Raw genomic sequence first — 12,186 nt, 5'->3', positions numbered from 1 at the left:
ACCTGGGAATAAGTCTGCTCACACCAAAGAAAGAGACAGTAAATATCCAAACGCCTGCAACAAAAGTAAATAGTAACCCCCCACAAAATACAAAGGAGTGCTCTTGCATAGAATTAGCCCTCCAAGACCACAGTTTGGCTTCCCTAAGCTCACAGAAAAAGAAAAACATAAGCAAGATGAAGAAGCTCAGGAACCACTGCCAGCTAAAGCAACAGGAGAATACACCTGAAGCAGCAAACAATGAAACAGACCTCTACAGTCTGACAGACACTGAGTTCAAAAGGGAGAAAATGAAAGTACTGAAGGAATTAAGGCTGAATATCAATGAATTCAGAGTGAATATGAACAATAAGATTACTTTAGAAAGGAACTAGAAAATATAAGAAGGAACGTGGAAATATTAGAAAATTCATTTGCAGAGATGCAAACTGAGCTAAAGGCAGAATGAATAATGCAGAGGAACAAATCAGTGACTTGGAAGGTAGAATAATGGAAATCACCCAATCAGGACAGCAGGCAAAAAACCAAATGAAAAAACACAAAAGCAATACATTATCTATGGGATAATACAAAGAGGGCCAATCTATGCATAATAGGGATTCCAGAAGGAGAAGAAAAAGAAAAGGGGATTGATAATATATTTGAAGAAATTACGTCTGAAAACTTTCCAAATCTAAAGGAACTGATATCAAGATACAGGAAGCACAGAGGGCCCCAAACAAGTTGAACCCAAACAGGCCCACGCCAAGACATATTATAAAAAAAAAAAAAAAAAAAGGCAAAAGTTAAAGAGAGAATTCTAAGGCAGCAAGAGAAAAGCATAGCATTAATTAAATGGGAATCCCCATAAGGGTAGCAGCAGATCTCTAAAGAAACAGTATAAGCCAGAAGAGAGTGGCAAAATATATTCAAAGTTCTTTAAAAAAAAAAATTGCAGCCTAGAATACTCTATCCAGCAAGAATATCATTTAAAATAGAAGGGGATATAAAGAATTTCTCCAACAAACAAAAGCTTAAAAAGTGTACAGCAATACTAAACCCATTCTAAAAAAACTACTGAAAGGGCTTCTCTAAATAAAAAAGAGAAGTAAGAAGAAATAGGATGGGCGAAACCACAACTAGAAAGCAATAACTTAAGCCAGCATAGAGATCTAAGAGAGGGGAAAAAAATAAACTACTGTAAAAGTGATAATAAACACAAGGAACAGCAAAAGGACAAATATGAAGATATTAATAAAGGAGTTCAATATCATAGAAGATGCAGGAAGAAAGTAAGAAAATCTAGACTTTTTTTTAATAAGTTTGCACCTATATGAATATCAGGCTAAAGCAAGGAGATATAGGAAGGGGTTAACATACTTAAAACACAGGGCAACCACAATTCAAAACCAAACATTACATTCACAAAAACTTAAAAAAAAAAAACCAAACAAACAAAAAAAACTACACAAGCATAAAATAAACAGAAATCATCCAACAAAAAAAAAAAAGGAAGAAAAACATAGAATCAACTGGAAAACAAGGTTTAAAATGGCAATAAATAAGTATTTATCAATAATTACCTTAAATGTCAATGGACTAAATGCTCCAATCCAAAGACACAGAGTGGAAGATTGGATAAAAACAAAAATCTACAATCTGCTGTCTACAAGAGACTCACCTTAGGGCAAAGGGCACACATATACTGAAAGTGAGGGGATGGGAAAAGACATTTCATGCCAGTAGACAAGACAGGAAAGCAGCAGTTGCAATACTCATATCAGACAAAATAGACTTTAAAATGAAGGCCATAAAGAAAGACAAAGAAGGACACTATTTAATGGTAAAAGGATCCATTCAAGAAGAGGATATTACAATCATCAATATGTATGCCCCTAATATAGGCGCAACAAGATACCTTCAATGAATACTAACAGACAAAAAAGGAGAAATTGATGGGAATACCTTAATAGTAGGAAACTTTTAACACCCCAACTCACATCAATTGACAGACCCTCAAGACAGAAAATCAATAAGGCAACAGAGATCCTAAAGGACACAATAGAAAAGTTAGACTTCATCAACATTTTCAGGACATTACATCCAAAATATCAAAATATACATTCTTCTCAAGTGCACATGGAACATTCTCAAGGATTGATCACATACTGGGGCACAAAGCTAACCTCAACAAACTGAAGAGTACAGAAATTATTTCAAGTATCTTCTTTGACCACAATGGCGTGAAACTAGAAATCAACCACAGGAAGAGAAATGAGAAAAACCTAACCACATAGAGACTAAACAACATGCTACTAAAAACAAAAAACAAAAAACAAAAAACAAAAAAAACCAATGGGTCAATGAGGAAATCAAGAAGGAAATTAAAAAATACCTTGAGACAAATCATAGCGAAGACACAACCACACCAAATCTATGGGATGCCACAAAAGAGTGCTCAGAGGGAAATTCAGAGAAATACAGGGCTTCCTCAAAAAAGAAGAAAAATCACAAATCAGCAACTTAACCCACCCCTTGAATGAATTAGAAAAAGAACAAACAAAACCTAAAGTCATCAGAAGGAAGGAAATCATAAAGATCAGAGAGGAAATGAATAAACTAGAGATTCAAAAAAAAATCAATAAAACCAAGAGCTTGTTCTTTGAAAAGGTAAACAAAATTGACAAACCTCTGGCCAGACTCACCAAGGAAAGAAGAGAAAAAAACCAAATAAGCAAAGCAAGAAATGAAAAAGGAGAAACCACAATGATACTGCAGAAATACAAAAAACCATAAGAGAATACTATGAACAATTATATGCCAACAAATCTGACAACCTAGAAGAAAAGGACAACTTTCTAGAGACGTACAGCCTGCCAAAACTCAATCAAGAAGAAATAGATCAACTGAACAGACCGATCACTAGAAAGGAAATTGAATATGTCATAAAAACACTCCCTATAAATAAAAGTCCAGGACCAGATGGCTTCACAGGTGCATTCTACCAAACACACAAAGAGGAACTTATACCCATCCTCCTTAAATCTTCCAAAAGGCTGAAGAAGAAGGAACACTCCCAGAGACATTCTATGACACCACCATCACCCTAATAGCAAAGTCAGTCAAAGATACCACCAAAAAAGAAAACTATAGGCCAATATCTCTGATGAATATAGACACAAAAATTCTCAATGAATTTTTAGCCAACCAAATGCAACAACATACAAAAAAGATCATACACCACAACCAAGTGGGATTCATCCCAGGTTCACAAGGATGGTTCAACACTCGTAAATGAATCAATATCACACACCACATTAACAAAAGAAAAATCAAAAAAACCACATGATCATCTCAATAGATGCAGAAAAAGCATTTGACAAAGTCCACCATCCATTCATGATAAAACTCTTACCAAAGTGGGTATAGAGGGAACATACCTTCACATAATAAAAGCCATTTATGACAAACCTACAGAAAATATAATACTCAATGGAGAAAAGCTGAAAGCCTTCCCACAAAAATCTGGAACACGACAAGGATGCTCACTCTCAGCACTTATTCAACATCATATTGGAAGTCCTAACCACAGCAATCAAACAAAAGAAATAAATGGTATCTAAATTGGAAGAGAAGAGATAAAATTGTCACTGTGTGCAGACAACATGATACTACATATAGAAAACCCTAAAGATTCAACCCAAAACTACTTGAACTGATCATCAAATTCAGCAATGTAGTAGGATATAAGATTAACATTCAGAAATCAGTCACATTTCTGTATACTAACAATGAAATATTAGAAAAGGAATACAAAAATACAATACCTTTTAAAATTGCACCTCATAAAAATAAATACCCGGGAATAAACCTGACCAAGGAGGTCAAAGACTTATATGCTGAGAAGTATAAAATATTAATCAAGGAAATTAAAGAGGATGCAAAGAAATGGAAAGATATTACATGCTCCTGGGTTGGAAAAATTAAATTGTAAAAATGGCCGTATTACCCAAAGCAATCTACAGATTCAAGGCACTCCCTATCAAATTACCCATGACATTTTTCACAGAACTAGAAAAAACAACCAAAAAATTTATATGGAATCACAAAAGACACAGAATCACCAAAGCAATCCTGAGAAACAAAAACCAAGCAGGAGGCATAACTCTCCCAGACTTCAGGCAATATTACAAAGCCACAGGAATCAGGACAGTGTGGTACTGGTACCAAAACAGACATACAGATCAAGTGAACAGAATAGAGAACCCATAAATAAACCCAGACACTCATAGTCAATTAATCTTCAACAAAGGGGGCAAGAATATAAAATGGGGAAAAGACAGTCTTTTTAGTAAGTGGTTCTGGAGAAACTGGACAGCTGCATGGAAATTAATGAAACTGGAACACACTGTCACATGATGCACAAACATAACCTCAAAATGGCTTAAAGACGTAAACATAATACAAGACACCATCAAACTCCTAGAAGAGAACATTCTCTTATATCAACCTTACAAATGTTTTCTCAGGTCAGTCTCCCAAAGCAACAGAAATAAAAGGAAAAATAAACCAATGGGACCTAATCAAACTGAAAAGCTTTTGCACAGCAAAGAAAACCATAAAACAAACAAACAAACAAAAAACCAAAAGCAAACCAAAAAATCAGTTTAACAGAATGGGAGAATAGTTTCAAACAATGCAACTGACAAGGGCTTAATCTCTAAAATACACAAACAACTTATACAACTCAACAACAAAAAAGCCAACAACCCAATGGAAAATGGGTAAAAGACCTCAATAGACATTTCTCCAAGGAAGATATACAGATGGCCAACAAGCACATGAAAAAATGCTCAACATCTCTGATTATTATGGAAGTGCAAATCAAAACTACTATGATGTACCACCTCACACCAGTCAGAATGGCCATCAATAATAAGTCCACAAATGACAAATGCTGGAGAGCATGTGGAGAAAAGGGAACCCTCCTGCACTGTTGGTGGGAATGTAAACTGGTACAACCACTATGGAAAACAGTATGGTGTACCTTAGAAAACTATATATAGAACTACCATATGACACAGCCAACCCCACTCCTGGGCATATATCCGGACAAAACTTTCCTTGAAAAAGACACATGCACCCGCATGCTCATTGCAGCACTATTCACAATAGCCAAGACATGGAAACAACCTAAATGTCCATTTGACAGATGATTGGGTTAAGAAGATGTGGTATATATACACAATGGAATACTATTCAGGCATAAAAAAGAACAAAATTATGCCATTTGAAGCAACATGGATGGAAATAGAAGCTCTCATACTAAGTGAAGTAAGTCAGAAAGAGAAAGACAATTACCATATGACATCACATATCTGGAATCTAATATACAGCACAAATGAACCTTTCCCCAGAAAAGAAAATCATGGACATGGAGAACAAACTTGTGGTTGCCAAGTAGGAGGGGGAGGAAGTGGGCTGTACTTGGAATTTGCAGTTAATAGATGCAAAATATTGCCATTGGAATGGATATGCAATGAGATACTGCTGTTTAGCACCAGAAACTATATCTAGTCACTTATGATGGAGCATGATAATGTGAGAAAAAGAATGTTTATGTGTATGTGTGACTGGGTCACCTTTCTGTATAGTAAAAAATTGACAGAACACTGTAAACCAGCTCTAATGGAAAAAAATAAAAATAATTCAATAAAAATAAGAAAATTTTAAAAAAAATTAAAAAAACATAAAAAAGAAAACAAAATTGATAAACCATTAGCCAGACTCATCAAGAAAAAAAGGGGGGGAGGGCTCAAATCAATAAAATTATAATTTAAAAAGAAGATGTTACAACCAACACCACAGAAATAAAAAGGATCATAGAGACTACAAGCACCTATATGCCAATGAAATGGACAACCTGGAAGAAATGGACAAATTCTTAGGCAGATGAAATCGTCCAAGACCAAACCAGGAAGAAATAGAAAATATGAACAGATCAATAACAAGTACTGAAATTGAAACTATGATTTTAAAACTTCCAATAAGCCAATGTCCAATACAAATGGCTTCACAGGTGAAGTCTATCAAATGTTTAGAGTAGAGCTAATACCTTTCCTTCTGAAACTATACTAAAAAATGCAGAATAATGAACACTCCCAAACTCATTCTTTTTTTTTCTTCAGTGTTTTTAGGGCCACACCCATGGCATATGGAGGTTCCCAGGCTAGGGTGTTGAACTGGGACTCTAGCTGCTGGCGTACACCAAGCCACAGCAATGTCAGATCTGAGCCACGTCTGTGACCTACACCACAGCTCATGGCAACACTAGATTCTTAACCCACTGAGTGAGGCCTCATGGATACTAATGAGATTTGTTTCCACTGAGCCATGGTGGGAACTCCTTCCCAACTCATTCTATGAGGCCCCCATCACCCAGATAAAAAATGAGACAAAGGTATCACAAAAAATGAAAATATTAGGCCAATATCACTGATGAACATTCTTGCAAAACAAACTAGCAAGCTGAATCTAATAATACATTGGAAGGATCATATGCCATGCTCAAGTGAGACTGATCCCAGGACTGCAAGGATTCTTCAATATCAATAATTCAATCAGTTTATATACCACACTAAAATACAGAAGAATAAAAGCCATATGATCATCTCAATAGATACTGAACAAACTTCTGACAAAATCCAGCATCCAGTTATGATTAAAACCCTCAAGAAAGTGGACATAGAGGGAAACTATCTCAACATAATAAAGGCCATATATGATAAACCCATAGCTTACATCATTCTCAATGGTGAAAAGCTGAAAGCATTTCTTCTAATATCAGGAACACGATAAGGATGTCCACTCTCACCATTTTTATTCAACAGTGTTTTGGAAGTCCTAGTTATGGCAATCAGACAAGAGAAAGAAATCAAAGGAATCCAAATTGAAAAAGAAGAAGTAAAACTCACTGTTTGCAGATGACATGATACTATACCTAGAAAATCCTCAAGATGCTACCAGAAAACTACTAGAACTCATCAATGAATTAAGTAAAGTTTGTAGGGTACAAAATTGATACGCAGAAATCTCTTGCATTTCTATACACTAATGAAGAAGATCAGAAAGAGAAATTAAGGAAACAATCCCATTTATCATCACACCAAAAAGAATAAAATACTGAGGGATAAATACTGAGGGATAAAATACCCAGAGAGACAAAAGACCTGTACTCTGAAAACTATAAGACATTGGTGAAAGAAATCAAAGATAACACAAACAGATGGAAAGATATACTATGCTCTTGGACTGGAAAAATGAATATTGTCAAAATGACTCTACTGCCCAAGGCAATTGACAGGTTTAATGTAATCCCTATCAAATTCCAATGGCATTTTTTACAGAACTAGAATGAAACATTTTAAAATTTGTATGGAAACAGAAAAGACCCTGAATAGCCAAAGCAATCTTAACAAAGAAAAACAGAGCTGGAGGAATCAGGCTCCCTGGTTTTAGACTATACTGTAAAGCTACAGTCATGAAAACAGTATGGTACTGGCACAAAAAAAAAAAAAACAGAAATATTGATCAGTGGTACAGGATAGGAAGCCCATAAATAAACCCATGCACCTAAGGTCAATCTATGACAAAGGAAGCAAGAATATACAATGGAGAAAGGAATGTCTCTTCAATAAATAGTGCTTTTACATGGACAGATACATGTAAAAGAATGAAATTAGAACATTCTCTAACAACATACATAAAAATAAACTCAAAATGGAGTTCCCATCGTGGTGCAATGGTTAACGAACCCGACTAGGAACCATGAGGTTGCGGGTTCGATCCCTGCCCTTGCTCAGTGGGTTAACGATCCGGCGTTGCCATGAGCTGTGGTGTAGGTTGCAGACGCAGCTCGGATCCACCGTTGCTGTGGCTCTGGTGTAGGCTGGTGGCTATAGCTCCGATTCGACCCCTAGCCTGGGAACCTCCATATGCCGCTAGAGCGGCCTAAGAAAATGGCAAAAACACAAAATAAATAAATAAAGAAAGAAAGAAAAAATAAAGAAAATAAACTCAAAATGGATTAAGGACCCAAATGTAAGGCCAGATACTACAAAACCCTTAGATGAAAACATAGGCAGAGCATTTTTTGACATAAATCCCAGTAATATCTTTATGGATCCACCTATTGGAGTAATGAAAATAAAAATAAACAAATGGGATCTAATTAAACTTAAAAGTTTTTCACAGAAAAAGAAACCATAATAAAAATGAAAATACAATGCACAGAATGGGAGAACGTATTCACAAATGTTAACAACCAGTAAGGGGTTAATCTCCAAAATATACAATCATCTCATGCAACTAAGTCATTATCAAAATAACAAGCAATCCAGTCAAAAAAAATAGGCAGATCTAAATAGACATTCCTCCAAAGTTGGCCAATAAAGCATATGAAAAGATGCTCAATATCACTTAATATTAGAGAAGTGCAAACCAAAACTACAATGAGGTATCACCTCATACCAGTCAGAATGGCTATCATTCTATAAAAGTCTACAAACAATAAAAAAAAAAGTCTACCTACAATAGGAGTTCCCACTGTGTCTTAGAAGGTTAAGAACCCAACATAGCGTCTGTGAGAATGCAGGTCCAATCCCTAGTCTCGGTCAGTGGGTTAAAGATCCGGGATTGCCACATGCTATTGTGCAGGTTACAGATGCAGCTCCCATTTGGTGTTTCTGTGGCTGTGGCATAGGCTGGCAGCTGTCACTCTGATTCAACCCCTAGTCCTGGGACTTCCATTTGCCACAGATGTAGTCATAAAATGAAAAAAAAAAAAAAAAAAAAAAAAAAAGCTTACAGACGATAAATGCTAGAGAGGGCATGGATAAAAGGGAACCTTCCTCTACTGTTGGTGGGAATGTACACTGATAAAACCACTATGAAAAACAGTATGGAGGTTCCTTAAAAAACTAAAAATAGAATTACCATATATTCCAGTAGTCCCATTTCTGGGCATATACCCAGAGAAAATCATAGTTCAAAAGGATACATGCACCCCAATGTTCATTGCAGCACTATTTACAATAGCCTAGACATGGAAGCAACCTAAATGTTCATCAACAGAGGACTGGATAAAGCAGATGTGGTACATATATACAATGGAATACTAGCCATAAAAAAGAATGAAATAATACCATTTACAGCAACATGGATGGACCCAAAGATTATCATACTACGTGAAGTAAATCAAAGACAAATACCATATATCACTTATATGTGGAATCCAAAAAGATAAAAATAAACTTATTTGTAAAACAGAAACAGAGTCACAGATTTCAAAATCAAATTTATTGTTACCAAAGGGGAAACATGCGGAGGGATAAATTAGGAGTTTGGGATTAACATATATATACTACTATATATAAAATAGATAATCAATAAGAACCTACTATATAGCACAAGGAACTCTACTCAATATTCTCCACTAATCTAAATGGGAAAAGAATCTAAAAAAGAATGTATTTATGTATGTGTATGTGTATATATATATGATTCACTTTGCTGAATACCTGAAACTAACACAACATTGTAAATCAACTATATGCCAATAAAATTTATAAATATATAAATAAACCAATAAATGAAAGGAATATGTTAGAGAAAGGGGAGATAATTTTTATTTTTAAATCATTTCAACACTTTTGCACAATAAAATAAAATGCAATGGTGTTTTCTTTGTAGATAAATTTAAATAAATACAAGACTCTTTCTCTGGAGAAACATTTAGTATTGATGATATATCTATTTCAACTTCTGAAAAAAATGCAGATTCTTATACATGACAATTTGTAGATAGGCAAATGTAGTTAGGCAAATGTAGTAAAAAAATTAATTTCTCTTAAGGAGCTCACTGAGATATGTTACATTTTTTGATAACAGACTTGTTTACAGGAAGCCTTGTAAAGATTTTATAATGTTATGCTGTACCTGGCCCATGGCAGGTACAGAATAAATTTGAGTAAACAAAGGCATGTGTATACAGCCAACTAGGGACCAACTCATTCTACTAAGATTAACCTTTTTATTGAATGAAAACCTAAAACCAGGATAAAAGTGTTTCCTAAAAAGCATAATGTAGTAAAATAAAATGCGTCTATACTGAATGGTATGTTTTGAAGTGTTAATTGTTTTCTGGGTTTTTTTTTAGTGAACCATTCAGTGGAATCTTTTATTATTTTGTCCAACAGTAACTTCAAATGCAGAAACAAACTGGGGGAAATAACATTAATTAATCACTACAAGTCAAAAGGAGTTATGAGTCAATTGTAAAATTATTGGGTTTTACTTTTTCCATTGAGTTTAAGTCTGGTGGAAGTCTATATGAAGCAAAATATGTACTATTAACTAGGTTTCTATTTTTTTTTTTTTGAAGTGTTAATTGTTGCTTCTCATTCAACTACTTCATTAAAGGGAAATCTCAAGAACTGTGATGATATTACTTGTGTTTTACTTGTATTTTTTAGGTAGGCTCTTGCTGAGAGATGAAATAAATTCTCCAAAACAGTTTAATTCAGTTCAGTTTTACCATTTTTCCCCCCTCAGTACCAGAAGCACTGCTAATGTAATTAGCATTCCTTAGCTTTGGTTACTTCAGCCAAAGGAATTTGGCGTTTGAAACTCCAAAGAAAGGTCATTAAAAAGTTAGTCTCATGTTTTCAAAGTATCTAATTTTTTAAATTCCTATTTCATCTATATTTGTTAGACTTGAGAAAGTAAGGCTTTGATGACACTGAACAAAATGAAATGGAGATTTGGTGCACAGATTTAAAACAGCTAAAGAATCAACTTTGAAATCTGGGTAACATGCAACAAACTAGATGTTTACTGTCTAGGCTTCTTAATCTGGGGAACATGAGCTTGAATAAAAAAAAAACTGAATCTTTAAATTCACCAACCTCTTATCAAAATATAGTATTTCTTTCAATATTCAATATAGGTGACTAGCCACATTAACAATTAAAGACTGTCATCAGAAGAAATCACAGATTCTGTAATATTACAATTGTTGCATAAATGTCATATTATTGTCAACCCTCATCTCTACTTCAAAATTACCATAATTATAAATTTACTGTTTATTTTGACTTTCTATTTGAAGACATAGGGAAGTTCTTAAGGTAATCTGGTTTCAAAAATAATTACTTAGATATGAAATTTTAATTGCTTATAATGATCCTATAAAATTTAGTGTCTATAATTTTTTCTCTTCATTTTAGTGAGATATATTGCATACATTCATGTATTTCAGCAATAGAGGTAAACGTCTTTATTGGGAGGAGGCTAGACTAAGTCATCTAAACTTTGCCTAGGGATTCTGTTCTCTTTGCACACTGAAGTTTTGCTTATTTTTCTAAAATTTAAAAGTAAAAGAAGCAACATTAAAATTAAAATAGAGAAGGGTAATTAAGATGTCTGAATAAGAGGATGTGGAGCCCACCTCTCCCCCAAAACACATCAAAAATACAATTCTAGGTGGAACAATTCTCAGGGAACACTGACTGGAAACTGGCAGAAAAAAATCCTATACAATTAAGGCTGCAAGAGAGATACACATGCAATTGGCTAGAATGGGAAGAAAAACACCAGACTGAGACCTGTGCCTCTGGAAGAAGAAAAAAAGGAAACAGGAGATTCGCACAGGCAGATGCTTGCTCTGGGGAGTGAGCGGGTCAAGCCACAGACTGGCATCCCAGACCTGGGGTCCTAGGTGGAGCAGACAAACCACTTTAGCTGCTTGGAGAAATACTGGGACAGAGAGAAAAGCTGGAGATGACTAGACTCCATTCATGAGGAGTGTGCAGGTGCTGACTTGCCAACAGACAGGGTTGGGAGAGGTCTGGCTTAGTAGGCACTACCTCACCACACTCCCCAATCTCAGCTGAGTGAACACTTGGGCTGTGCTAATTCCATGCCACAGATTAGCAATGGATCTAGTGCAGCTGTATCTGGGGAAAGACTTGACCTAGGGATGCAGAGACAACCTGCAGACTTAGGGTGTGCTCCAAGTGGGACAGCAGCACCTACTGTTGGTGCTGAAGCAGAGATCCCAGAAGCATTCCAGACTTCCAACACCAGTACAGCTGCTTAAATCCTACAACCAACACAATACGATTCCTGTCCTAGCTGAGCAAATGCTAT

The sequence above is a fragment of the Sus scrofa genome, chromosome 1 (genome assembly GCF_054392235.1).
Source record: "Sus scrofa isolate SSC_HxYL_T2T_F1_AM1 chromosome 1, Sscrofa_HxYL_maternal_Yorkshire_Landrace_v2.0, whole genome shotgun sequence".
Taxonomy (NCBI): domain Eukaryota; kingdom Metazoa; phylum Chordata; class Mammalia; order Artiodactyla; family Suidae; genus Sus; species Sus scrofa.
Note: the sequence above shows the minus strand (reverse complement) of the source record.